The 27,041-nt window shown below is 42.2% G+C and overlaps 1 protein-coding gene across 10 annotated transcripts in view; it reads left to right on the top strand.

The window, feature by feature from the left end:
• The window catches only part of ARHGEF3 (Rho guanine nucleotide exchange factor 3), a 310,006-nt gene that overhangs the window by 165,095 nt on the left and 117,870 nt on the right, over nucleotides 1–27,041 (top strand). The gene's annotated exons all lie outside the window — the stretch shown is intronic.

The following is a 27,041-nucleotide window of genomic DNA, read 5'->3' as shown; positions in this document are numbered from 1 at the left end:
GTCATTGTGCATGGTGGATCCATCCAGCTTTGGGACCTGGTCTTCTCCTCTGTGGAAACCACAGAAGCCATTGTTATGAGATGAGAAGGCTTCTGTGCTAATAATTAAGAACCGGGTCATGATCCTGGCTCTGCCTATAACTAGCAGTGCAACCTTGGGCAAGTTGAATCTCCTCTCTGGGCCTCAGTTTCCCCATTTGTTAAAAAAAAAAAGTTTGAGATCAAGTCCTCTGAAACCATTGTGAACATTTGGAACTTTGTTGAACATGGATTATTGGGTTCTCATATGACAGCATTTAGTTAAATGTTCTTCCAGTATAAACAATGCTCTTCCAGTTATTTTTAAATGTTTTTATTTATTTATTTTCAGAGAGACAGAGAGAGGGCACAAGCAGGGGAGGGGCAGAGAGAGAATCCCAAGCAAGCTCTGAACTGACAGCACAGAGCCCGACTTGGGGCTTGATCTCATGAACCGTGAGATCATGACCTGAGCCGAAATCCAGAGTCTGTCGCTTAACTGACTGAGCCATCCAGTCACCTCTAATTATTGCAGAGTTTTCTGTGATGCAAATAGCCATGATGGAATGATCCTGAGCTGGTGTCTAATTAATGTACTTGGACATCTTTATTTCACCATATGGTGTTTGTTCCAGTCTTTAGACCATCAGATTGATGGAGTTGGACCAGTTTACTAGGATACCATGGTAACAGGACAAAAAGATGATGTTCTTCTGGGTTTTACTTTACTCACTGAATGTTTTATTATTGACAGGTGAAGTCAATGAAACTCTTAGTAGCAGTAAGGTTTTTGTTGTTTGAATGTTTTTAATTTTGTGGGAATTATTAGAATCATTGACTTTTAGAATTGAAAGAACCTTAGCCACCATCTACTTCTGTCCTCTCACTTTGAAAATGAACAGAAGCCCAGGGAGATGTACTGATTTAGGTAAGACTTTAGTCGTTTCTACAATTATACCTCATCATACATATTTCTTCAACTACATTATACTATATTTATTTTTCAGGAAAACATGTCTCTAGAAGTTTTTAAATTAAAAAACCACTAAACTCTCTTATATGAAAAGATTATTTATGAGTTGTGACTTGGTTTTTGTCTTGATTGGCATCAATGACTTTGTCTTCTCATGAAGGTCACTTAAGTCTCATATAATGAATGATCCAACCTCTTTTCTCTTGGTGCGGCTACAAAAGACATTTCTCTCCACACCCCCCCTCTTTTAATCATCTCATAACATGTTTTGTTACAATAAAGAGACTTTTATAGAAATCTAGCTTTATGCTTAGGGTTATGCTATGGCCAAATTCCTTTCTAATTTGCCTGTCATTTTTTCCTGAATCTTGGCAGACAGATTCTAGAACCTGGGACAAGTTTCCTACAGATATTATCACATAGTATTATAATAAATGTAAAAGTTAGAAAGACCCTACAAATCTCCTAGACTCTTAGAAGCTGTTAGAAGACATGAAAACTGGTGTGTTCTAGGTTTACTGACAATCCCAGTCATATGGAAATGATAAGATGTGTGACAGATCAAGATGAGGCCTTGGGAGAAGTGGTACTGATTTTCCATGCCTTCTACCTAATAGCCATTCAGCAGACATATTTTGAACTGAATAAGTAGGAGGTGCAGTCACTCACATTATTTTCCATAAAAGGCAATAATGTCTAAATAAATAGATGAGTCCAATAAATTAAGTGTTCTAATAAATAAATGGCCTTTGCAGGTCACTCGAAGATGCTTTAAAATGGCAATAGTTGGGGCGCCTGGGTGGCGCAGTCGGTTAAGCGTCCGACTTCAACCAGGTCACGATCTCGCGGTCCGTGAGTTCGAGCCCCGCGTCCGGCTCTGGGCTGATGGCTCAGAGCCTGGAGCCTGTTTCCAATTCTGTGTCTCCCTCTCTCTCTGCCCCTCCCCCGTTCATGCTCTGTCTCTCTCTGTCCCAAAAATAAATAAAAACGTTGAAAAAAAAATTTTTAAATGGCAATAGCTCAGTAATTACAGTCCCTTAACTAACAGCAGCATTACTGAAGAGTTGCTTGAAACTGTTTCTATGTGTAGTGGAAAGTATCTAAGAAGAAGGTGGGTTCTGATGGATGACTCATATGAGAGGATGTGAGGGTTTGGGAAAATAATACTAGTAACTCTCAATTTTGATTCCATTTAATAAGTGGAAAGATAGTCATCAGATGTGTAGTTTCAATAAGAAGTTACTAGATGAGGGGATGGGGTCCTTTGGGGATCATGGTCAAATTTCCATTGCGTTGCAGCTCAATGCTGCATATACATTGAGCTCTTGGTTTTTACTTATTGTTTGATTGGTTTTTAAAAGCAAAAAAAAAAAAAAAAAAAACAGTGAACCCTAATGTGTGTGTAGAATTTAACATACATACCCCTTTTATTTTATTTTAATTTTTTTAAACGTTTATTTATTTTTGAGACAGAGAGAGACAGAGCATGAACAGGGGAGTAGCAGAGAGAGAGGGAGACACAGAATCTGAAACAGGCTCCAGGCTCTGAGCTGTCAGCACAGAGCCTGACACGGGGCTCGAACTCACGGACCGTGAGATCATGACCTGAGCCGAAGTCGGATGCCCAACCGACCAAGCCACCCAGGAGCCCCTACATACCCTATAGTTCTTTTAAAGAACTATATCTGTGGCATAGAGTAGGCAGATATTAACACAGAGGAAATCTTCCCCCTTTGATTAAAAAGTATGTATAGGGCCCCTCAGGGTGTCTGAGTGATGATAACCCCAAACATTCCCGCTGACATCTTGCTTTAGTTTAAAGCCTCAGATGGCAATTCTGATAGGTGACTGGAAAGGAGTTTTTCCTCCTAACCTCCTATTGAACTTGGGCTTACAGACTAAATAGGAGTGTATAAGCTAAGAAAAAAGCTTATTTTTTCAGACAAGAATCTTCCATTATTTGGGGGATCATGGACTCTTTTGGGAATCTGGACTCAAGAAAATTTTACAAGATTGACGTGTGATTTCATGGGCCCAGTGGAGCTCAGCCAAGACCCCATTTAAGAGTTCCTCTTAAAAAGGGAATTGGAAGGGTCTTAAGGTATGGTGATGTATCTCCAAAGAATTATTCTCCCACCCTCCACCCCCAGCACTTGGTGGAAAATGAATTGTGATGGAATGCCTATGCTAGTTGACGCTATAATTGTTCTCTAATTTTTCCCACCGCTTTATCCGAGCCAGTGGCTGAGCCCCCAGCTTCCTGGCAGGATGGAACACAAACTATTCCAGAAAAAAAAGGAAAAAAAAAAAAAAGGCAACCTATGCTTTTGAGAACAAACTGCAGAGTGGAGAGTGCTCCTAGCAGCCGCCTACAAATCTCCTCTCACGTCAGAGGATACGAGTGGGATGGTTTCAGGGACATTGCTTCCCCCACAGCACTTTTCTGGTTTAACTTCTAACGGGAGAGAGATGCCTGAGTGAAGAGCCAGTGTTCATGATGCCCTAGGAGAGGCCCTTGGTGGAAGAACCAGGTGAGCCCCTGATGGAGGGCACCGCCTAGCACCAAGCATCCTTTCTCAAAAAATAAATGAGTTCTGGGGCAGGCATGAAATAGTTTCCAGTGATAAAAACAATGTAAAAGATGAAAAGGAATGAATACATGTTCTTTGTAGAAAATTTGGACAATGTGAATAAGACAAGTCATTAATAATCCCACCTCAAGGCAGTAGCTACATTTTGGTGCATTATCTTCTTGGCATTTTATGCACACACTTTAAAACGTTTCATTATGAATAGTGCAGACATACAAAATGGCATCAAAGATAATATAAAATGTAACCACCAATGCAACTGAGGAAATATGCCCTTAACAAAAAAGCGGAAGGTCCTTGCAAACCCCTTGCTCTGCTGATGTTTAATGTTTATTGTTGCCTTGCCTGTCTATAAACTTGCTACAATATGTGTATCCCTAAGTAGCATATATATTTAAGTTTGTATAAGCACAAATTTTAAAAATTGGGATCATAACACATATTAATTTATTCCTGAAGTTTTCATTTACTACATTGAGATCATGTCACCACATCCTAAAATGTTCCTTAAGAACATTATTTAAAAAAAATTTTTTTTAACGTTTATTTACTTTTGAGACAGAGAGAAACAGAGCATGAACAGGGGAGGGGCAGAGAGAGAGGGAGACACAGAATCTGAAACAGGCTCCAGGCTCTGAGCTGTCAGCACAGAGCCCAACGCAGGGCTCAAACCCACAGACCGTGAGATCATGACCTGAGCCGAAGTCGGACGCTTAACTGACCAAGCCACCCAGGCACCCCAAGAACATTATTTTTAATAACTATATAGTACTTTGTTAGATGAATGCACCAGTTGTTTTTAGCCAATCCTTTATTGGATATTTAGGTAAATTATAATTTTTTACTATTATAAATAACATTGACAGGCATTTAAGAGTATCTGTGTAATCTTTTATCAGTAGGATAAAATGGATAAAATACGAAATTCCTAGCTAAAAGAGTATAAATATTTTTAAACCCATGAGCAGGTTTGTACCCCTTCTAGCAGTGAGAGGTAGAAATGCAGTTCAGGGCAGTTGACTCTCATTCAGAAACTCAGAACAGGGATTGTTCTCATGTTTCTCTGGCCCATTTCTTTCAACTGTATTGCTGGTCTCTTGCTAAGTATGTGACTTTATATGGGGCGTTTGCTTATACCTCGTCTTTGGGAAGAGTCCCTCCTGCTGCCCCTGGCAGGGCCCAGGCCCCTCTTGTGACTGGCGGGGATGGGACCAGTACAGGTAGAGCTAGTATTGGGGGGCATCCTTTCCCTTCTGAAGGGGCTTCCCCATGGGAGCAGGTGGCTGAACCATGAGTGGGGATGGGATAAGATCCACTGAATCCACACAACCACCCTGTCACCATAGGTGTTATCATACCCTTTTGAAGATGAGGAAACTGAGTCTCAGAGAGATAAACAATTTGCTCAAAGTCCTAGCTTATTGTAGATTCAAGCCCAGGATGGTCGGATTCCACAGCTTCCCCACAAGGCCCCCAGGCCAGGAAGAAAGTGAAATCATTAGGCTCCATGGCTTCTGGTAGTAGATGATGTACAGGACATTCAGCTCCTCTTATTGGCAAACCTTGGAGGTTTATGACATTTTTGTTACCTGTGCTTTCTGATTATTTACCCTGTTATATGGATATAGAAGGGGGAAAGAACTTTCCTGCCTCGATGAACCTAAATGATGTTTCATTGCTAGGATATGTTAAAGCAAATGTTGAATAGCAGCAGGGATTACTTTATCTCTGCTCAGCATAGTCCAGATAATTTAAAAAGATACCATTTCTGTGGTTTTGTTTCTCTTGATCTGTTCTGGAACTTGCTAACTGGGGAGAGTGATTAGCCTTGCCCTGGCCAGCATGGGGCCTTGATGAATAATGGGAGCGTGTAATAAGGCTTTGACCACCCAGGAGACCAAGCCTGGTCTTCACTGGCACGTGCTTATATTTAACCTGTTGGCATTTTTTCTGTTTTGGATTTATGATCTACTGTTGCTGCCTGTGAAATTTCTTGGGCCTAACATAATGGAGACCCTATGTTGTGTTCGAGGTGGTTCTGATGCTGCCATGTCTAATAGCAAATTTGCTCATTATTGACACTGGACACATTCCATCTAGCCTTTGGCTGAATTGACTAGGTGGTGGGTTGTAATCATCAGTGTGATCTTTACTCTTTGACCTCCCTCTTGAAACGCACCGTGACGATGAAATTCTAAGGAGCTTCAGGAGACACCTTCAGAAGGTAATGATGTAACCAAGTGTCAATCATCATTTACCACTGCCTTCAAAGTGACACTGATGGGGCCCGTGTTAGATGAGACTTCTCATGCTCTGAGAATACCTATTTGTTTGAATTTGTCATCAGAATCACACACTTTGGGAGCTTAGAGAATGAACACTGCTCTATACTTCACTTTCCTCACATGGAAACTGAAATCAAAACAGTGCCCTTAGGGTAGTAAGGATTGAAAGGAGTTAGTTCATGTAAAGCACTTATGACTTAGTCCGTAGTAAGTACAAAAATACTAGCTATTATTCTGTTGATTTCATAATATAAAACTGACTTTATGGTTAAATTTAAGGTTAAATTATGGTTATATTTTTTTGTTGGGACAAACATCCCATAAACCAAACTGATCATGATTTTTTTTTTTAAATACCAGTATATGAAGAGTCATATACAAGGAGTTTTATTTCAGCATTTTAAAAATAATAGCCCAAAGCTGGAAACAGCATGAATACCCAAATCCTATAGAGACTTGTACATATATTATAAAATATAAATGTAAAACACAATGACAGAGCACACAAAATATAAATTTGTATATTTGTCTCTGTAGAGGAATAAACATCGAAGAATATGCACTGCATTGTGGGTAGTGGTTATTTGGGAGATTGGAATTATGTGAAGAAGAGATTGAATTCTAGGGTTCTTAACCTTTGACATCTTGTGAAACCTGTGAATACCCCTTCCCCACAGAAGACCATCAATGTGGGCCTAAAATCAAATATGTAAGATTACAACAAAATCCAGTTATATTGAAATACAGTTAGGAAAATATTTAAATTATAAATTGGTGGTAAGAATTACACATAAGCTTCTTAAAGCTTTAAGGAACAAGATCTGGCAGACAAGTCTAATAACTAATACACCTTCTATGAGATGATAAGAGTAAGTGGTATTTTGAAATACCTACACCAACCACTTTGTAGTTTGAAAATACAGTGATTTCTATGATGACAGTGTCACAGGTCTGCTAATGCTTCTGTGATCTGCGGTCTTCATTCAAACTGGAAGAAAATGTTAAATTTCAGTTGTTAATGAGACTAACGATGTATTTTTTTCCATCCAAGTTCACAGATGTCCTAAATTTTATCCATGCACTCCCTGGGGGTCTGAGGATTCTAAATTAGGAGTCCTTGGTTAAGATGCTCCATCGGTTATGATAGCCTTTTACATTTTATTACCTTTGTAATTCAAATGACTGAAATAAAAAAATATAACTAATTTTGACATGTCGGTATGTGAAATCATTAGTGTTTTACAGAAGAGAATGTAAAATGTTGTATAAAAGTAAGGGGCTGGGGGGTTGCCTGGATGGCTCAGTCAGTTAGGTATCCATCTCAATCTCAGCTCAGGTCTTGATCTCAGGGTCATAGGTTTGAGCCCCATATTGGGCTCCGTGCTGGGCATGGAGCCTACTTTTAAAAAATAATTAAAAAAAAAATAAGGGGCTGGGATAATGATGATAATGTTTTTAGGAAAACCTTTCAATAACCATTAAATCAATTTTCAACACTTGGATTTAGATTTTTCTCTGATATCACCTTAGCTTTTTGAAATAGGTTAATTGAGTCACCCTAATATTTTAGTACATCTTTGCTGTTTCTTTTATTAGAAAAAAATAATTTTAGGGTATAAAAATGTTTTTATTTGTTAGAAATGAATTCTGAAGTATTTAGGGATAGAACATCATGATATCTCTAATTTACTTTGGACCTCTTTGGCATAAAATATAAAGTGAATATTTAAATTTTTTTCACATTTATTTATTTTTGAGATACAGAGAGAGACAGAGCATGAGCAGGGGAGGGGCAGAGAGAGAGGGAGTCATAGGATCAGAAGCTGGCTCCAGGCTCCAAGCCTGATGTGGGTCATGAACCCATGAACCACGAGATCATGACCTGAGCCAAAGTTGGACGCTTAACCGACTGAGCCACCCAGGCACCCCTATAAAGTGAATATTTTAAAGAAAAAAAAAACAATTTTGTTTTTATTACGCAAGTAACACTGCACACATTTTCATCATTAAAAAAAAAAAAAATCAGGGGCACCTGGGTGGCTCAGTCGGTTAAGCGTCTGGCTCTTGGTTTCGGCTCAGGTCATGATCACGTGGTTCGTGAGATCAAGCTCCATGTCAGGCTCTGCATTGACAGCACAGAGCCTGCTTGGGATTCTCTTTCTCCCTCTCTCTCTGCCCCTCCCCCGCTCACACATGTACATGCTGTCTTTCTCAAAATACATAAATAAACTCAAAAAAAAAAAAAACCCACAAACAACAGCAATAGAGCTAACAGCCCCTTGGCCATGCACTGAGTCCACGTATCTCCCCAGGTATAATCCTGGCTATCAGTTTAGTCTCCTTCCAGGTATTTAGACCTAGTTAGACATATAGGTATAAAAATTAGCTTGTGGTGGATTTTTGCAGATATAAGTGTTGTCATTTTTTATTTTACTTTGCAACTTGCTTTTTTTTTCCCTTTTAAATAGTCTTTATTGGGGCACCTGGGTGGCTCAGTTGGTTAAGTGTCCGACTTTTGTCATGATCTTTTTAGGTCATGATCTTGTGGTCCATGAGTTCGAGCCCTGCGTCAGGCTCCGTGCTGACAGCTCAGAGCCTGGAGCCTGCTTCAGATTCTGTGTCCCCCTCTCCCTCTGCCCCTCCCCTGCTCATGCTCTGTCTCTCTCTGTCAAAAATAAAATATTTAAAAAAATAGTCTTTATTATTTATAACAGTTTTAGATTCACAGCAAAATTGAGGAGAGGGTACAGAGAGCTTCTCTATACCCGGTGACCCTACACATGCAGAGCCCCCTCCTCCATTATCATCAACATCTTCCACCAGAGTGGTACCTTTGTTGTAATCAATGAACCTACATTGACACACAATTATTACCTGAAGTCCGTAGTTTACATTAGACTTCTCTCAATGTTGTACATTCTGTAGCTTTTGACAAATGTATAATGACAAATATCCACCGTTTTGGTACCTTACAAAATAGTTTCACTGGGGCACCTGGGTGGCTCATCAGTTGAGCATCCGACTTCGACTCAGGTCATAATCTCACCATTCATCAGTTTAAGCCCCGCATTGGGCTCTGTGCTGACAGCTCAGAGCTGGAGCCTGCTTCGGATTCTGTGTCTCCCCCTCTCTCTGTCCCTTCCTGATCACGCTCACTCTCTCTCTTTCTTGAGAACAGATAAACTTAAAAATTAAAATTAAAATTAAAAAAATAGTTTCATTGCCCTGAAAATCCTCTGTGCTCAGCCTATTCATCCCTCTCTCCCCCAACCCCTAGCAACCACTGGTCTTTTTTGCTGTCTCCACAGTTTTGCCTTTTCCAGAATGTCATACAGTATGTAGCCTTTTCAGACTGGCTTCTTTCACTTAGTAATATGAATTTAAGCTTCCTCCATGTCTTTTTTGTGGCTTGAGAACTCACTTCTTTTTTATCACTGGAATTATATCTCATTGTATGGATGTACCACAGTTTATTTATTCATTAAGCAAGTGAAGGATATGTCTTATTATTTTAACTTCTGCTTATTATTGCATAAAACAAATAGGTCATAGTTTAATGATTCTCCATTAAGGGGCACTTTTGATGTCCAATATTTTCCAGTTACAAAGACCATGTCATACTCCAGATCAAGCAGTAAGGTAAATGCAAAAAAGTTCCTGTGGATCCTTGCTATTTTAATGGTAGTATGAATAATATTAAATTACTACTTTTGTGGTTTGGATTCTTGTGCTATTTTGTGCTGCTTCCACTCATGGACACCAAAGAAAAGCAAACAAATAAAAACCACACTGTCACCAAATGCAGATTTGAATAGGCTATGAGAAATGGTGGAGGAAAGTTGTTTTGTCTCCATCGTGTGTGTCATTTAAGCAAAACTATATGCAACTTAAAAAAATTTTTTTAATGTTTATTTATTTTTGAAAGAGAGAGAGTGATAGAGCATGAGCGGGGGAGGGGCAGAGAGAGAGGGAGACACAGAATCTGAAGCAGGCTCCAGGCTCTGAGCTGTCAGCACAGAACCCCATGCGGGGCTCAAACTCACAAACCGTGAGATCATGACCTGAGCCAAAGTCGGATGCTTAACTGACTGAGCCACACAGGCACCCCACCTTTTAAACTTACATACACAGAAACATTCCTTCTGCATCATGCATGGTTAAAAGGAAGGAAGGAAGGAAGGAAGGAAGGAAGGAAGGAAGGAAGGAAGGAAGGAAGGAAGGAAGGAAGGAAGGAAGAAGAGTTGTGAATTCAAAGAGTAAATTTGATACATTGGCAAAGTTTACATCTCAACTGCCTTTAAAATTACGCAATTTATCAGTAACTCTATTTTAACTGAGATTATTTGTGGTAAGAAGTCACTAGAAAATAATTGTTCATAAACACTTTTGTGTATGATTTTTTCCCTAAAATGTAGCTGAGGTCTGTCCGCCTAAAAATTATGTAAATAATCTTGGTTAGGAAGTTCCATCCAGGCTTCCGTTCCCAGCTAATTGAGTTTTTCCCCAAATGACTTACATAATTGCATCAAGTTTCCTCTTTGGTCTGGTTATATATTCCAGTTTTAATAGCAGAAGCTGTTTTTCTTTCTTCTTATTTTCTCAGTTGTTTCTGATGCTCCTTCTCTGTGAAGAAAAGGTGATATATTGACTTTTTCCCTTGACATTTACTGTGCATGAAATTTTTACATCACCTGATTGATACTTACATTCTTGTGTAACTTCTGAAAAATGCCAAAAGAATGAAGTGGCCAGAAGAAACCTCGTGGTTTGTGTGTCTTCCTCCACCCTACTGTCTAACTCAGCACTGCTATGTGTTGATCATTTTTTGGAGAGAGTTGACCCCAGATGAGTAGGTTCTTTCTCTGCAAACAACATTCATGGCTTGTAGTGATGATAAAGCATTTGAAACTGAACCATGGGCTTATCTTCAGTCATCAGTGCAGCTTGGGGTTAACTTCTTAGGAATCCTGTGGGGAACTGAAGGGTTTTCTTGTGGTTCTTAACTGAACAGACTGACTTTTTCCTCTTATAGTTCTATAAATGAGATTTCTTTTACTCCCCATACACCTCAAAATACCAATTTACAAAATTGGAATCTTCTACTCAACCCTAAAATCAATACATCTAAACTATTTTCTTTGTCTTTATTTGGCAAAGGAAAATGAAGCATTTGCTGGCCAGATCTATATAAATTCTATCAAGGAAATATTTATTACTGTGGAATTAATGAGTTCACTTGTTCATTCTTTAGTGCATTCATTGAGTTATTCATGCACTAATTCAATCAACTGGTAGTTATTGAACTTTACCCTGTGTCAGGCACAAGGGCACTGCAGGAAGTAAGACTTATTAAGACTTTTTGTCAAGAGACAAGTGGGGTTGCTCTAGATTTTGTTACAAGTTAACCAAGCACAGGGGAGACACATTTTAGCTACACCTATTACTTTTCTCCTTCTTTTAAGGGACTAATTCCAGACTGTTGGTTTTGAAAGAAAAAAATTTTTTAATTGTTTACTGTTTGTTTATTTTTGAGAGAGAGAGACTGAGTGCAGGCAGGGGAGTGGCAGAGAGAGAGGGAGACACAGAATTAGAAGCAGGCTTCAGGCTCTGAGCTGTCAGCACAGAGCCCGATGCGGGGCTTGAACCCACAAACCACGAGATCATGACCTGAGCCAAAGTCACACACTTAACTGACTGAGCCACCCAGGCGCCCCTGAAAGAAAGGAATTTTGCTGTGAATTCCACTGCTACTAACATTTTCCCCCCTTAGAGTATCCTTGAAATTGATTTACTTTCTTTTAGCTGGTCTATGCAAAGGTTCACCTGGGGAAGTGCTTCACTTTATTTTATGCAAAAGCTGACCTTGAGAAATTATACTGTGTGGTGGGTGGGCTTTGCTTTGTGTCCTCACTGTTGGTGTATTTGGCTCTGGGAGCCTTGGGTGTCGGAGCAAGATCTCTAGAAGTTTAGACCTGGCAGTGACCTTAGAGATTATTTAGTTGAATACATTTCATTTTGTAGATATGAAAATTGAAGTTGAGACAAGTCAAGTGCCCTGCCCAAAATGACGAGGAAGAATGAGTATAAGTCTCTTGGGACTCATATTCGGGATTGTACCTTAAATCCAGGAGCATGCAGAAGTGGAGTTCTGGTTCTGGTGTTTTGAATTCTGGCCTCATCATTTCCTAGCTGTGTGACCTTGGGCAGCATATCCAACCTCTGTGTTATAGATGATAATTGAGTTGTGTAAGGATTCAGAAAGATAATGTAGTAGGGCTTTTGCACTGTCAGCACTTCATTACTGCTGATGTAAAATAATCCAGGAGCATGGGATGGGACATAGACAGAAATATTGTCTATTTGAGGCACTGCTGTCATCCTGGTGCCCAAGAAAGTGCCTGGTATATATCCAGCCCTCAGAAAGATTTGTTGAGTGGATTTTTTTTCAAATGTAAATTTAGGAACTCTCATAAAAGATAAGTAATACCAGGAAGGTGGAAATAAAGATGATGTTTATGTGTTGCCTAAAACAAGAGGGAGTTCTGTGCCTTTTTAGGGGGAACAAGTTTGATTTTAAATGAGTTATTATTTGTAAATAATAATTAATAGAAGTATTTAACAAAATGCCTCAGCTGTTGATTTCATTCTGCAGAGTCTGACTCAGATCTAAGCATCACCAACGAGGGGTAACTGGCTGATAGCACCTCTTTGAGCTCTGCTTTGCAATAGAGCCAGAACCAGACCATTATCACCTCCAGCAGGACCACCTTTATTAGGCTTCCAAGTCTCTACAGTGGCTGGATGGGTGCAGAAGCCTCCCACTGGGTCTCCTTGCTTCTTCCCTTGACCCTCTGTTGTCTACTCTCAGAGAGTTTCTCTTAAGCCTAAGTTACACACTGTCTCCCTCCTCACTCAGTGGCATCGCTACACCCTCCTAGTGACCCTAGAGGCCAAGCAGTATCAGCTCATGAGGCTTCTTCTGGACTCCATCACCTACCACTCTCCCTTCTCCTATGCTCTCACACCCTGGCCCTCTTTTTCTTCTACACTCACGCCCCGGGGTCTTGGCAAAGCTGATTCTCTCTATGGAAAGTTCTTTTTGATACCTATGTGGCATACTTCCTCATCTGCCTTCAGGTATCTGCCCAAATGTCCTTGGATGGGCTTTTTCTGTCCCCCATGCCCCCCACCACCCCCTCAATCACTACCTACTCTTCCTACCTAACTGTATTTTTTTCTTCATAATATGTGTCATTACATGCCACATTATGTATTTTTTATTTATTAGTATGTGACTCTTCACACTAAAATACAATTTTTATCTCATTTTCTGCCTTATTCCTAACATCTGGGATCATGTCTGGCACAGAGTGCATCCAATTAACGTTTGCTGGATAACTGAATGAGTAGTCACTTCATTGTACATGTTTCTTGCTGCCTTTGGACGGTTCCTGTAAACATGACTTGGATTTATCTTGGCAACCTTTTGAGAATGTCTGTCTTCCTGTATGCACATTTTTGCGTTCTCTCATTTTGAAGAAAAGCGATAAGAAGGAAAAACCAAGACCTACCTACCTGAAGAGGCCTCGTGGTATCCAAAGCAAGATAAGTGAACATAGCGCCAGGGTTTTATGAGCTAATAAAATAAATGAGCCTGGAGATAAGAGGATATAAGCAATATGGAATGTACACATGGTTTGTGCAGATGTGGAATCGTTAATGCTGGTGCTTGCACATCTACCTCTCTCAGGATAATGGTCAGAACGGAAATTTTCTGTTAAAATGAAAAACATTCCCCTTTTGAAGTCTCAATTCCTTTCCATTTGACTGGTATTTATTGAGTGCAGAGCGCTGTTCCTCGTGCCCACCATGTGGTCAGAGGAGGAGAGAAGTCTGTGAGGAGTTGTCACTGGACTCATCTGTGGTTGGGCCGCGTTAATGGAAAGGAGTATATTCTAAGCCATGTAAAACCCACGGAGAACCAGTACATTATTTGTATCTCACCCTGGAATGTGTTCTGGAGATTGCATTGAAATGTGAGCGTGCCTTGCATTCTTGAGCATTCTCAGTACCGCGAAGAAAATAAGGGAGCTGCTTTGGAGAGACCCCAAGTGGGAAAGTGGTGCCAGGCACCTGCCATGCTGGTCACCACCTTTAGCTTCCCTGTACCTTGTGTCTGGCTTGTTTTACTTGGAGAAGGTAAATAAGGTTGTGGTTTAAAATGGCTTTTATTGGGGCACCTGGGTGGCTCAGTTGGGTGAACATCCCGACTTCAGCTCAGGTCATGATCTCACGGCTGGTGAGTTCATGCCCCACATCGACCTCTGTGCTGACAGTTCAGAGCTGGAGCCTGCTTTGGATTCTGCGTCTCCCTCTCTCTCAGCCCCTCCCCCACTTGCTCTCTCTGTCTCTCTCTCTCTCAAAATTAAACATTAAAAAAAACTTTAAAAATGGCTTTTATTGATTATAAGCTTTATTGATTAAAAGGCTTTATTGATTATAAGACAGTGGGAAGACAAAATCAGAGGTGCTGAATGGACCCTCCCTAAATGGACGTGATGATGTACCCAGTTTAATCATGCTAGCAATTTAAAAGAAAGGTAGGGTTGCTTTTGTTTGCAAATAACTCAAAAGGCACATGACCCACCCACAACTGACAGAGGCTACTGTGCTTTGAATGTGTCCACACTCACAGATCATACCTCACCAGCCACCTGTCCAGATATCATGAAAGCCACAGGAACTGACTAAATTCCATAGAGAAGAGAGAAAACACCTTCTTAACATGGTTTTGTTTTCACAAACTTGAATATTATGTTTAGCTGAAAAATATTCAGCTTTGAAAAATTGTAAACTGTCTCCCTTTTCAGTCGATATTTCATGTTGATTTGCTTTCACATAGAAAAGGGGGTTTGCTTGTGCTTTTGTGTCTGAAGTGCCATACTGTGTTCTCTGCCACATGGCTGTCTAAAGTTTCGCCGTGTTCCTCGATGACAGTCTCCCTCCACAGTACAACCAGAAATTGAGGCTGAGATTTAATTTAAATTGTTGTCAGATTGCGGGAAAATGGCCTGCCATGTGCTTGCTGTCCCCGCGGGAAAGTGGAGGAGTGTCTGAAATGAGAAATGAGCCGGCTGCTGACGATGGTCATGAAGAATGTGTCTGAAAACAGGGACGGCATGAAGGGAGGGTTATCTCTATGTGTTATATAATGAAGGACTTGATTGATGGGATCTGGAGAAACCATAGTAAGGGACAAAATTGCCATTGGGACCCTAGAGGTTTTGTTTAGTTTGGGAACTCACATTTGATGGAAGATCTCATGTTGCCTGAGTAGATGTTGACATGTTACTATGTTTTATGTGATGTGGTCTTGAGGAAGAAAGCATGCTTCTGAGAGAAGGGTATCAAGTCATTTCCTTCTCTCCTAGAAAGGCCTATGTGAAGCAGTATTGATCATTGAAATAGTTTCCCAATATGCAAGTGACTCAGAAGACATTTCTAGATTCTCAGGTATTCAAAGACCTTACATGTATTTTTTAGTTCTTTTTCTCATTTAATTCTTTTATTCATATTCATATTTATTGAGCATCTCTATGTTTGCACTGTGCTGATAGTAAGAGGATAAAATGGTAAACAAAGATGGGCAAGTTCCTGGTAGCTTACAGTCCAGTGGAGGAGGAAGATATTAATTACTAATTACAGTAACAAGACTATAATAACAAGTGGAAATAAAAGCTTTGAAAGCGAGAGTAGTATGTTGCTATGAGGGCATTTAATCAAGGACCTTAACCTATTCATGAAAGGTCAAGGAAGGTTTCTTTGAGGAAGTGAGATCTGAAAGAAGGGAGAGTGCTAACTAGGTTAAAGGGGAGAGTGAAAGAGTTGCAACACGGGAACAACATGTGCAAGGGTCCTGTGGTAGGATGGAGCATGCTGCTTTAAAGGCAAGTACATCTGATAGGTGGTAGATGGTAAGATTAGAGCAATTGGCAGAAACCAGACCATGCAGAGCCCCAAAGAACATGTTCAAGATTTTGATTGTTATCCTAAGAACAGTAGGGAGTCACTAGCGGAGAGAGGGGAAGGTTTAAGCAAGGGGGTGGTGTGTGTTTTGAGAAGATTCTTCCAGTTGCTGAGTGGTGAATGCCTCAGAGGAAGCCAGGATTCATTGTAAGACTTAGCTGGTTACGGAGCAGGTGAGTTTGAGGAACATGTGCAGAAGTTTGTATCTTTCCTGCCTCATCTGGGACAGGCACTTCTCAGGGTAAATTAGAAGACTCAGGTTTTATTTTGACTTCTGTCATTGTGTAGCTATCTGACCTTGTACCTGTTGCCTCACCTCTCTGGGCCTCAGTTTCCACATGTATAAAGTAAAGCAGTCAGATTACATCCTTTCCACTTCCTAAATCGTTCCTAAATCCAGTTCCTAAATCCTAGATCCTAGATCTAAATTCCCCAGATCCATGACATTTGGAGTACCATGGGTTCTTCAGGTAGATGATTAGAAGGTAAATACATTAGATGTTGGTTAATAATGGGAGACAAGTATCTTAAGTTTGCTCATGTGACCACCTTGCTTCAAGTCCTTCTCTCCACCCCTTGGATGGTGGAAGAAGAAGACACAAGCATGCGTACTAAGGACACTAATGCGTACTTTTCCATTTCTCATTATGGCAAACTTAAGACTATTCTTTAATTAGGATGCTGTCTTAGCTCAGGCTGCTGTAACAAAATACCTTAGTCTGAGTGACTTAAACAACAGAAATTCATTTCTTACAGTCCTGGAGGCTAGGAAATCTGGATCAGAATGCCAGCAGATATGGTTCCTGGTCACCATCTCACCTTCTGTCTGTGTCCTCAGATGCCAAGAAGAGAGAGCTCCGGTCTCCTTTCCCTTTCTTGTAAGGACACTAATCCCATTGTAGGGGCCCCAGCCTCATGACCTCATCTAAACCCAATTGCCTCCCAAAGGCCCCACCTCCAAATACCATTTCAATGAGGGTTGAGGCTTCAGCATATGAATTTTAGGGCGACACAAACATTCAGTTCATAACAGATGCCTTTTTGAAACACACAAGATGTGATTCATTAGAAGAACAGAACAAAACCCTTCATGTAAGTAGGAGAGAAAGCAGAGATTCTAATGGAGCAGCCCATGAACACAGCCCAAATGGAGTGGAAAAAAGCAAGAGGAGTTTTTGCTGAGTGGGTTCATTTGACTCTTAGGTCCTATGATTTTGGAACCCTGTGTCAGCAGTTGTAACAGACGTGCTCAGCTACAACCACAAACATTTTCCAATGGAGGAGGTCGATAACATTTTCATTGACAAATCTAATGAGAGGGCCAAAGGAAAGACAGGAGGTGTCATTTGCTGCTCAGCCGTGGTCAGCTGCCCTCAGCAACCTCATCCTGTGTGTCTTTAAATGAATGCCCATTGCCACAGAGATCCCCGGAGGGCGGCACAACTTAACCTCAGCCCCACAGAGGACGTCGATTCAAACAAAGCAGCACTGTTGACCTTCCGGCTGCAAGGGGACTGCTTTCTTCAAGCCATGTCACCCAGTGAAATAATCCTCATAAAAGCTTTTTGTTTGGACATTGGAACAAGAGCCAGGATTTGGGAAGGGGTATTTCCCCAACCTCTGAAAAAGTGGTTTGATGTTGGCTCAACAGTAGCTGTTCCGTGGATCTGGGTTCAAAGTGGGCACAGAGGATTTGTGGAGTAGGGGGTTTCTTGGGTGGTGCTTCGGTCACTCTGGGGGTTTCTGTTGTATCCCTCGCACTTAGAGAAGGACAGACTGCCTCCAATCCCTATTCCAGTCCCCCTTCCTATGCTCTGTAAATTCCTTGTAAAGTCCCGAGAGGTGGATGGGCAAGGAGGGTCAGGGAGTCACAGTTCCTTTTGCTCCCCCATTTCAAGCTGTGGATAAGAATCTGTGTTTTTGACTCTGTATCAGATTGGCCAGAGGCCATTTTTTTTAGCACACTCTGTCACTGTGTGTGGGTTTGGGGGGGGGGGGGCCTTGAGAACTGTCATAGGCCAAGGGAAGTGAGCTGCAGATTGGAGACATTCAGGAGAGAAAGAGTAAAAACTAAAAGAGCAAAAGCTGGGGTAGAAGTTTTTAGAAGACCCTCCGAAGAGAAAGAGGAGGAAAAGTCTGACTAAGGCACATTCTTCAGTTTGGGGGAGAGAGGGGGTACTGCCTGGCCGGAGCTTCTGGGCCAAGCACAGGACTTGGTGGTGGTGGACTGTGTTCTTCGCTCCCTGCAGGGCTCTTCTGAGGGCCCAAAAAGTCTAGGCCGCGCCAGCCACACCTTTCAGCCCCTTGGTGTCACAAGCATATGCTCCCTTCAAGAAGTGGGTGACCCATAGCCCCCTCTGCAAATGCATCAAGAAACAAAAGCCCAGGTCTGGAGCTCCTGCTTAACCCTGTCCTGGTTTTAGGTTCCTTGCTTTCCTGCTAGGGAGAGGATTTCCTTTGCCATGTTTTCATGTGGGCAATCTAAGTTTTAAATCTTGAGTATCTGAGGAGTTCTCCCTGGTGTTGTTCCAACCCTAGATGTCAGAATTGGGCCCCAGTGCCTTCCAGTCCCTGGTTTTATAGGTCACCTGGGGCCATCCCGTGACCTTTGCAAGGTGAGATGGGCTCTTGTGCCCATACTCCCTCCAGAGCGTATGATCAAGGTTCCAAGCAGAAAGCACCAGCAGGGGATGGTCCTACTCCAGTACCGAGGGCTCACTTACTGAGGTGCATCATTCTGTGTACAGCAGCTCCTTTCCCCTGCAGAACCAGCCTGCTGAGTAGTTGTCATCAGGCGCATCTTACAGGAAACAGAGGCAAACGTGGTTTCTTTTCTCTGAGCTTCCCTGACTTGCTCAGGGGTCTTTCCTGGCTGTGACCTCCTCTCCTCCCTGCAGCAGAGGGCCACAGGGTTTTATTGCTGCTGTGTCACCTTTCTCATCCCAAGCCCGGGGAGTGCTCATAAAGACGGATCTGTTCTTTAGCAGCTTCTTAGCAAGACAAACCATGGTGTTGCCCTCCCTTACACATGGCCATTGCCAGCTCAACAGGAAATGACCTTTGTGCATTTTTTCTTTTGCCTTACCCACTCACCGTCTATTAGTCTGATTTTTAAACAACCTAAATCAGATCATGTTATACCCCTTGGTCAAACCTTCCAGTAATTTCCATGGGATCTATAAATTTGGGTTGGGACAAAAATTACATCTTTATTTTCACTAATTTCCAACCAAAAGCTACATATCCTTTTGTTACAAATGTGAGCCAACAAACCACAGCAGTACCTGTGACTTTGTGACCAAAAGAATGCCCTGCTATTTTCTTGTTACCTTACACTGGCTGCATAGATCTCTAAATATCTTGTATGCCCACGATTACTGAAAATGGCAGTAGTTATTAGACCCATCACCAGATCTTGTTATTTAAATTTTTTTTAAGTTTATTTATTTATGAGAGAGAGAGAGACAGCACGAGTCGGGGAGGGGCAGAGAGAGAGGGAGACACAGAATCTGAAGGAGGCTCCAGGCTCTGAGCTGTCAGCCCAAGAGCCTGATGCAGGGCTCAAACTCACAAACTGTGAGATCATGACCTGAGCTGAAATCAAATGCTTAACTGACTGAGCCACCCAGGCACCCCAGATCTTGTTATTTAAAGCGTAAGCAAAGAAATCATTTGTTACCATATGATAAATTAATTTTCTAATATGTTGATAACTATTTTAAAGTAATGCGTTTCCTTCATCAGAAGTGTACCAAGACAGGATCTAGGAGAATGACAGGGGCAGTTGCCCTATTTCAGTCCATAAGGTGATGCACTGGCTAAAGAAGTTAAAAGCGATAAGAAGTTGACTTCAAGTCTATCTGCTTTTTATTATCACTATATGCTGGCAACTCTAAATAATGCGATTGGTAAAATACTCCTCCCTGCCAAGACAGACCACTTCCATTGTCCCCCTCCCCCCTTACCCCCAACAATGATCTTTCATAGTCCCAATGATTTTTTTTTTTTGTTTCTGTTTTGTTTCATTGTAATTTAAAAAACATTTTGTAAGGAGTGGTCCATAGGCCCCAGTGCTGCCCATGAGGTTCTCAGCACAGAAACAATGAAGAGTTCCTGACTTAGCATAAAATACAGATCCACTTTCCTTGGGCTGCTGGGCCTGATACGCCTTGGCTCCTGCCTACCTGCCAACCTCATTCCCTGCAACCTCCCCCTCTCTTGTCACCTTGTAGTAAATCCGAATGTCCTGGTGCTCCTCAGATATGCCAGGTGCATTCCTGCTTTCTTCTTCCCTAGATCTGGTTCCCATCTTGATCTCAGCTTCCAATCTCAGCTTTCCATTCCTTGTAGAGGCCATGCCTCATAACATCCCTGTTAATTCTATCCAGAGGAGGCCCTGCCCTCCCCCGTTGTTTCCTCTTGGCCATTATAACCAGTGACCGGAAGGTAAATCCACAAGCACATACAGGGACTCTGACTGTCAATTGTTGTAATCCCTACTGTCGCCCCAGCCCCTAGCACCTTGGCAGACGCTGGCAAGGGGCTCCATATCCTCAGAGCTGAGTTTGCTTCTCTTGAACTCTCCATGGTAGCAGCCAGTTAATCATATTTATTTAATCACTAGGCTTAAAACCATTAAAAGTGTCACTTCAAAGCCTAGGGAAATGTATTCAGCTATAAAAATGCACGTGGATGTAGCGAACAGATTATATAAGTGACACTGAAAGAAAGAAGAAACCTGTCAAATGTAATTTATAGGTCAGAAAAGGGCACCAGATTTCCCCTCCCGCCGCCTTTGGTGGTATATCAGTTTGTAAAAAAACAGCAGAAATCCTGACTCACAGAACCTTAGACAATAAGGGTGCTCCGTCTCCCAGAACAAGTGCAGAGGGTAGGCTGGACCCCTGTTGACCGACTCACTTACTTAACTCAAAGCAAACACCATCTCCCCTGATTCTCCGTGCACTTCAAGCTGATGCTTTTCATGGTTGCAGGATGACTGCCAGTAGCTACGGGAGCAACGTGCTTCCATTTGCCTAGAAAATAAGCCCTTCCTTTTAGTGTAATGGGCACATGAAGACATACCCTCATCCTGTTTTGGTAACAGCTCCCAGAAGAATGCTGGGCAGTTTGACTAGACTATGCAGTGGGCATGCGGTAAATATTCACAGAAATCAGGGATTCCATAAGAAGGAGAGATATTAGAAGGGCAACCCACAGTGTCCACTCTGGGTGTAGCTTTTTTAAAAATCAGATTTCTTTTTGTTTAATGTTGAGGAATAACTACTTATAATGGGTTCCAGTGGGAACAGTTTGAATCTTTTTGGGTTTTTTTTGTTTGTTTTTTTCAAATACATATGTCATTTTTCTTCTAGAAAAAGAAATCTTTTTTAATTATTGCCTTTATCTTGGCCTTGTTATCAATCATGTGATCTGACAACTGAAGAAATATGACCCATGGCTGCAGACTTGGATGCTTATGTAACAGGCTTTGGTCTCCATAGTTAGTTTTAAGAGAGTGTGTGCCAGGAATTTGGAAAAGCTCTAATATAAATTTTCAAATAAATGACATTGCTTAGACCTTATTTAGATTATGAAGAAGCAAGTCAATTGATCTTGGAAGGCAGAGCAAAGCCTCTAACCAAGCTCCCAAAAGCCTCTTTCTGTCTCTTTTTTCTTTTTTTTTAATTCCAGTTTTATTACAGCAAAAGTGTCAGCTGCAATTGTGATGGGTCCTATGAAATTAAGAAAAAAAAAAAAAAACCTTTCAAGGTAGAACAGAATTTGCTTCACTTTGGGAAAATTATAAAACACTAGATACAAGTAAATGAGGAAATATATATTTATATAATATATGTGTGTAAATGCACAGAGAAAGGTCTGGAAAAAGAGCTACCTATACTTCACAGAGAAGGAGGCTCCTCAGAGGTGGAGGTGCAGGGGGAAGGGGCCTGAGGGGCTCAAGCCATATCTGAAAGGAGGAAGTGCATTTATGAATTGCTGGTGTAATAAAACATTAATAAAAAAGAGTTCGTTGATCAGCAATAAATAAAGTGAAATTGTAGTATTAGATTTAACAACTTAAGAAACCTTTAGGGGGCGCCTGGGTGGCTCAGTCTGTTAAGTGTCTGACTCTTGATTTCCATGTAGGTCATGATCTCACAGTTCATGAGTTCGAGTTCTGCATCGGGCTCTGCACTGACAGTGTGGAGCCTGCTTGGGATTCTCTCTCTCCATCTCTGACCCTCCCCGCTCATGCTTGTGCTGTCTCTTTCTCTCTCAAAAATAAATAAATAAACTAAGGGGGGAAAAAAGAATCCTTTAGTCCCGTGTTGGTATATGAAGGGGAAAGAGCTAAAGAAAGAGGTTGAGATTTCTAAAAATGTTGAGTCGGTGTTCTTCCAGACAGATATCAGGCATAGGTCATTTTCTTTTTCTTTCTCTTCCTCTTTCGCTTATTATCTCTATTTTTTTTTTTTCTTCCTGAATTCTATGTATTTTGTGTGGCTTGGTGTCTTTCAATGGCACCACTTCCTGGGACAGGCTGGTTGTGAATTCGGATCATCCAGCTCCACCTCCCACACACCCCCAGGAGACATCTCATGGACTCTGGCTCAGCCCCCGAGCCCCACACCTCCCTCCTCAGCATTGGCCCCAACTGGTCTGCAGACTCCTCAATCCTCACTCTGAACTGAGTGAAATGACCCAACCAGAACGAGAAAAGAAGCCCTTTGAAAGCCAAGTAGTGCAGTTGAAAAATGGCACTTGTCTTTTTGGAGGTGTGGCTTTAGAAGTTCAATTTCCTTGTGTTTTAGGGTTAAGGGTAAGTATTTGGAATGCCTTTACTGTTGGCAACTGTCATCCATCATCTGTGCCACCTGTGTCACAGATTTGGGAGAGCTGCAGTTCAATGTTACAGCTTTCCCCCCTTTGGAGTCTCCAGTTCTGTGCTGCAGTCATTTGGGGCACAGGCAACCCAGAGTACTTGTTTTTGTATCCGTCAATTCCCTGTATTGCTACCAAGATTAAATGTTTTGAAAAGAGTCAGAAAACATGTGTTTGGATTCCTGTTCCTCCACTTTCTTTGGAAAGTCATTTTATCCTCTGCATAAAAATGATGATAGTAATATTGCTTGGCAACCTCGAGTCTTTCTCACTGCAGTGAAACCCCTTTGGTGATTGCAGGACCCCTCCGTCCTGCCCCTCACAGCCATCTCTCTCCTCTCTACTCTCCTCAGCACCATTTGCCCCTAGATCCACTCCAGTCTTGCTTCCTCCCTTAGCCCTCATCTGACCTGGCAGCCAGACGTCATATGTTGGCGTTGAATAAATGACCCAACTGCCTTGGCCAGCAAGTCTTGCCATGGCCACATCGAATGGCTTTGTTTTCCATCCTGACCTCTGCCGTGTGGTGTGACTGACCATTCCTGATCCAGCTTTCCCTTCTGCATGGCCTCTGTGACCCACACTCTCCTGTTTCACCCTCACCTTTTTTGGCCACCCCACCTTGGACTCATTCTTTCACAGGAAATTTCCATAGGAGTCCTGCGTGAGGCCTCCTGGTCAGCTGCATCTGAATGTCTCTCCCAGAATTAACCCTTAACATGTTTAAGGTGCAGCCCCTGCCTTTCCTCCACCACCAAACCACTACTCCTCAAGGTATTTGTGTCCCCCCAAATAGTAGCTCTCAGTTGCCGAAGCCAGAAACCTGGGTGGTATCATGGCCTTGTTGCTTCCCCTCATTTCCCACACTGAATCTATCAGAGTCTCAAATTGCCAGCCTTCTAAGCATCTCTGGAATTGTCTGGTTTTCTCTAGCCTCAATGCCTCTTCCTTTGTTGAGGGCATTTCCTCTTTGGCCTGCACTCCTGTTGCCAATCAGATCAAGCTGCCTCCCTCTTCCCCGTCACATTTATTCCCTACAGAAAGCCAGAGGGACCTTCCTAAAACAAAAGTTGGGCCATTGCTATGCTACTTGACCTTTTTCGCTACCTTTTACTGTTCCCTCTAGAAAAAGCCCAAGAAGAAAGCCTATTTCTCAACGTGGCTTTTAAGTCCCCGTCCTGCCTGCCCCCTGTGTCGTTTACCATTTCTTTTCTCCCTAGAAATAAACTGGACTTCCCTGACCATAGTCCTTTCCACCTGCTGGTCCTTCTGCTAGAATCTTCTTTCCTTCATCCTCACCCTTGCCTGATTGAACTTTGGGTCTCAGCTTTCTTGTAACTTCCACTGAGAAGCCCTCCCTGACCCAGAGAGTCAGGTGCCCCTTCTGGAGTCTTCCACAGGAGCCTGTGTTTTCACTTGCTATGTCAGTGCCTGCAAGGCTTAGAACAACTCTTGGAACAAAGTATATGCTTCCCAAATACTCAACCAAGAAAGGAAAAATAAGGATCTGTGGTGTACGAAAGGGGCTCTGTAATTTTATTATTTTTATTTTATGTTATTTTATTTTATTTTATTTTATTTTATTTTATTTTATTTTAATTTTAGAGAGAGAGAGAGCATGCATGAGCAGGGGAGAGGGGCAGAGGGAGAAAGAGAAAGAATCCCAAGCAGGCTGCACATTAGCGCAGAGCCTGACACGGGACTTGATCTCATGAGCCTGGAATCATGACCTGAGCTGAAATCAAGAGTCAGATGCTCAACTGACTAAGCCACCCAGGCACCTCATGGCTCTGTAATTTTAAAGCATTCATTAATTTCAGTTCTTAAAAAACTGTCTAAAATTAAAATGTAGCAAAAAAACCTTGAATCGCAAGGTAACTCGGTTGTATTTTTGAAGGTGGAAGATACGATCTTCTTTCCACACCATCAGCAGACCTGTTTGTTGGTAAACATGTGACCTGTCAGCTTCCCTGAATTTTCCTCTGATAGTACTCTGTGGTCTGTTCTGTTGCCCTGCACCTGTGCTCTGCTACCAGAGAAAAGAGCAGCACTGAAAAAAAAATTAAGAAACAAGCCTCATCATGTGTACAGATTTCCATCTTTGCGTCAAATTCAGTGTTTAAAAATCTGCCATTTCTGGGAGATCTTGTTTTCTTAAACACAAAATCCCTTCAACTTCAAATAGAGACTCTCCGCTGGAGCACTCTGGCTATTCTGAGCCTGGGATTTCACTGTTTTTTAAAGTCGATGCATGATCTGTACAACCGTGAGCAGCCAGCCTTCCTCTCTGGGAAGTAATAATTCCAGGGAACCAAGGGAATGGTGGAGAGGATAAAGGAGACATGTCAGGTCGGCATTTGATAAATGGGCCAGCCCAGCCTGAAGCTGGAAAGATTACCAGCTGCATACTTCACATTTTCTTCTTCCAGTTGACCATTAAGAATGGCATATTATACAAGTGGGTTTTTTACAACATGTGAATCAGCTTGTGACAATTCTGTAGGGTTTTTTCCGTTAATCTCATGAGACAAAAGAGAACTAGCCATGATTTTGATTTGCAGAAGTAAGGAGAACGGGGCCCAGCCCTGTAGCTTTCTTTTTCCTTTTTAATGTTTATTTATTTATTTTGAGAGAGAGAGAGAGAGAGAGAGAAAGAGTGTGCAGGGGAGGGACAGAAAGTAAGAGAGAGAATCCCAAGCAGGCTAGGTACTATGAGCGCAGAGCCTGATGCGGGGCTCGATCCCATGAACTAAGAGATCATGACCTGAGCTGAAATCAAGAGTTGGAGGCTTAACTGACTGAGTCACCTGGGGGCCCCAGTCCTGTAGCTTTCTGGGGCTGCATTTGAGAAAACGGCAATTTAGGCCGTGTGTGTGTGTGTGTGTGTGTGTGTGTATGTGTCTGCCTGTCTGTGTGTTTGTGTGTCTCTGTGTGTGTGTGTGTGTCTGTGTGACCTCCAAAGGTGATGTTGGCATGCAGGAGGTCAGGTGACTTGCCAGGCTGTGCCTCCCGAGGTCAGGTCACTGGTGGTCAGTGTGGTGGGCCCAAAGATCCCTTTCTTTCAGGTCTCCAGTATCTCCGGGCTCTGATTCAGCCAAAGAAACTACAAGGCAAAGAACCAGGAGAATACTTACTCAGGCTCTCCCTCCTGTGAGACACAGCACTCCATATATGAAGACAGCAATCAATAATGAAACGGGATTAAAACTCACAGGGCCTGTAGGGTGCTTGGAGGCCCTCAATCTGGGTGGTGCTCAGGAGGAAGCTTCTGGTTTCTACACTAGGGCATTTTTGTTGCAATGACCCACACCTCTGCTTTGTGTGGGCTTTCCCTGCACAAGGAGGAGGTCCAGAGTTGGGCAACGTCAGGTGGGAGCAGAATAAGTCAGATGGTGTAGGGAGATTCCCAGGACCTCAGGGCTAACTGCATGCTCCCAGGGTGAAGGTAGGTGACAGTGAGCAAGGGACCAAGTTGACAAGCCTGGACTCCACGTGGAACCTGTGAAGGTTTGTGCCCCCTAAGTGTGCCCCCTACGTGTGCCCCCCACATGTGACCCGATTAGCCTAACAATAATGAATCATTATTAAGAAATGGATTTCACAGATAAATGATGGACAGACTTATGTTGATATCTATACAACATATAAAGAGAGACAAGATCTGAAATGATCTGATGACAGGCTTATCTCTGGGAATAAGCTTTGGATCATTTAAATTTTCTTCTTTTTTCTTGTCTGTATCTTATACCTTTTCTGCAGAAATATGTGTGACTTACACACTAAAAGAAAAAAAAACTTAACACAGGTTGGTTTGTTTGTTTACTTGTTTATTTTTGAGAGAGAGAGAGTGCAACTGACTGAGGGGCAGACAGAGACGGGGAGAGAGAGAGAGAGAAAATCCCACGAGGGGCAGAGAGAGAGAGAGAGAGAGAGAGAGAGAGAGAGAGAGAGAGAGAGAGAAGAAAGAGAGAGCAGACCCCAAAGCGGGGCTCGAGCTTACAAACCGTGAGATCATGACCTGAGCCGAAGTTGGATGCTTAACCGACTGAGCCACCCAGGCGCCCCTATTTGTTTGTTTTTTTAAGAAAAGAGAATATTGGAGGATGACTGAGGGAAACCCTATAGGAGATTCTCAAAATAGTCCAAGTGAGGAATGATAGAGGCTTAGAGAAGAAAAGAGGAGAGGAGACGGGAGGGGAGGGGAGAGGGGAGAGGGGAGAGGGGAGAGGAGGGGAGAAGGAGAAGGGGAAGGGAAGGGGAAGGG

Source organism: Felis catus, chromosome A2 (genome assembly GCF_018350175.1).
Source record: "Felis catus isolate Fca126 chromosome A2, F.catus_Fca126_mat1.0, whole genome shotgun sequence".
In the NCBI taxonomy this organism is placed as follows: domain Eukaryota; kingdom Metazoa; phylum Chordata; class Mammalia; order Carnivora; family Felidae; genus Felis; species Felis catus.
The sequence above is the reverse complement of the archived record's forward strand: the minus strand, read 5'-3'. Positions and strand labels throughout refer to the sequence as shown.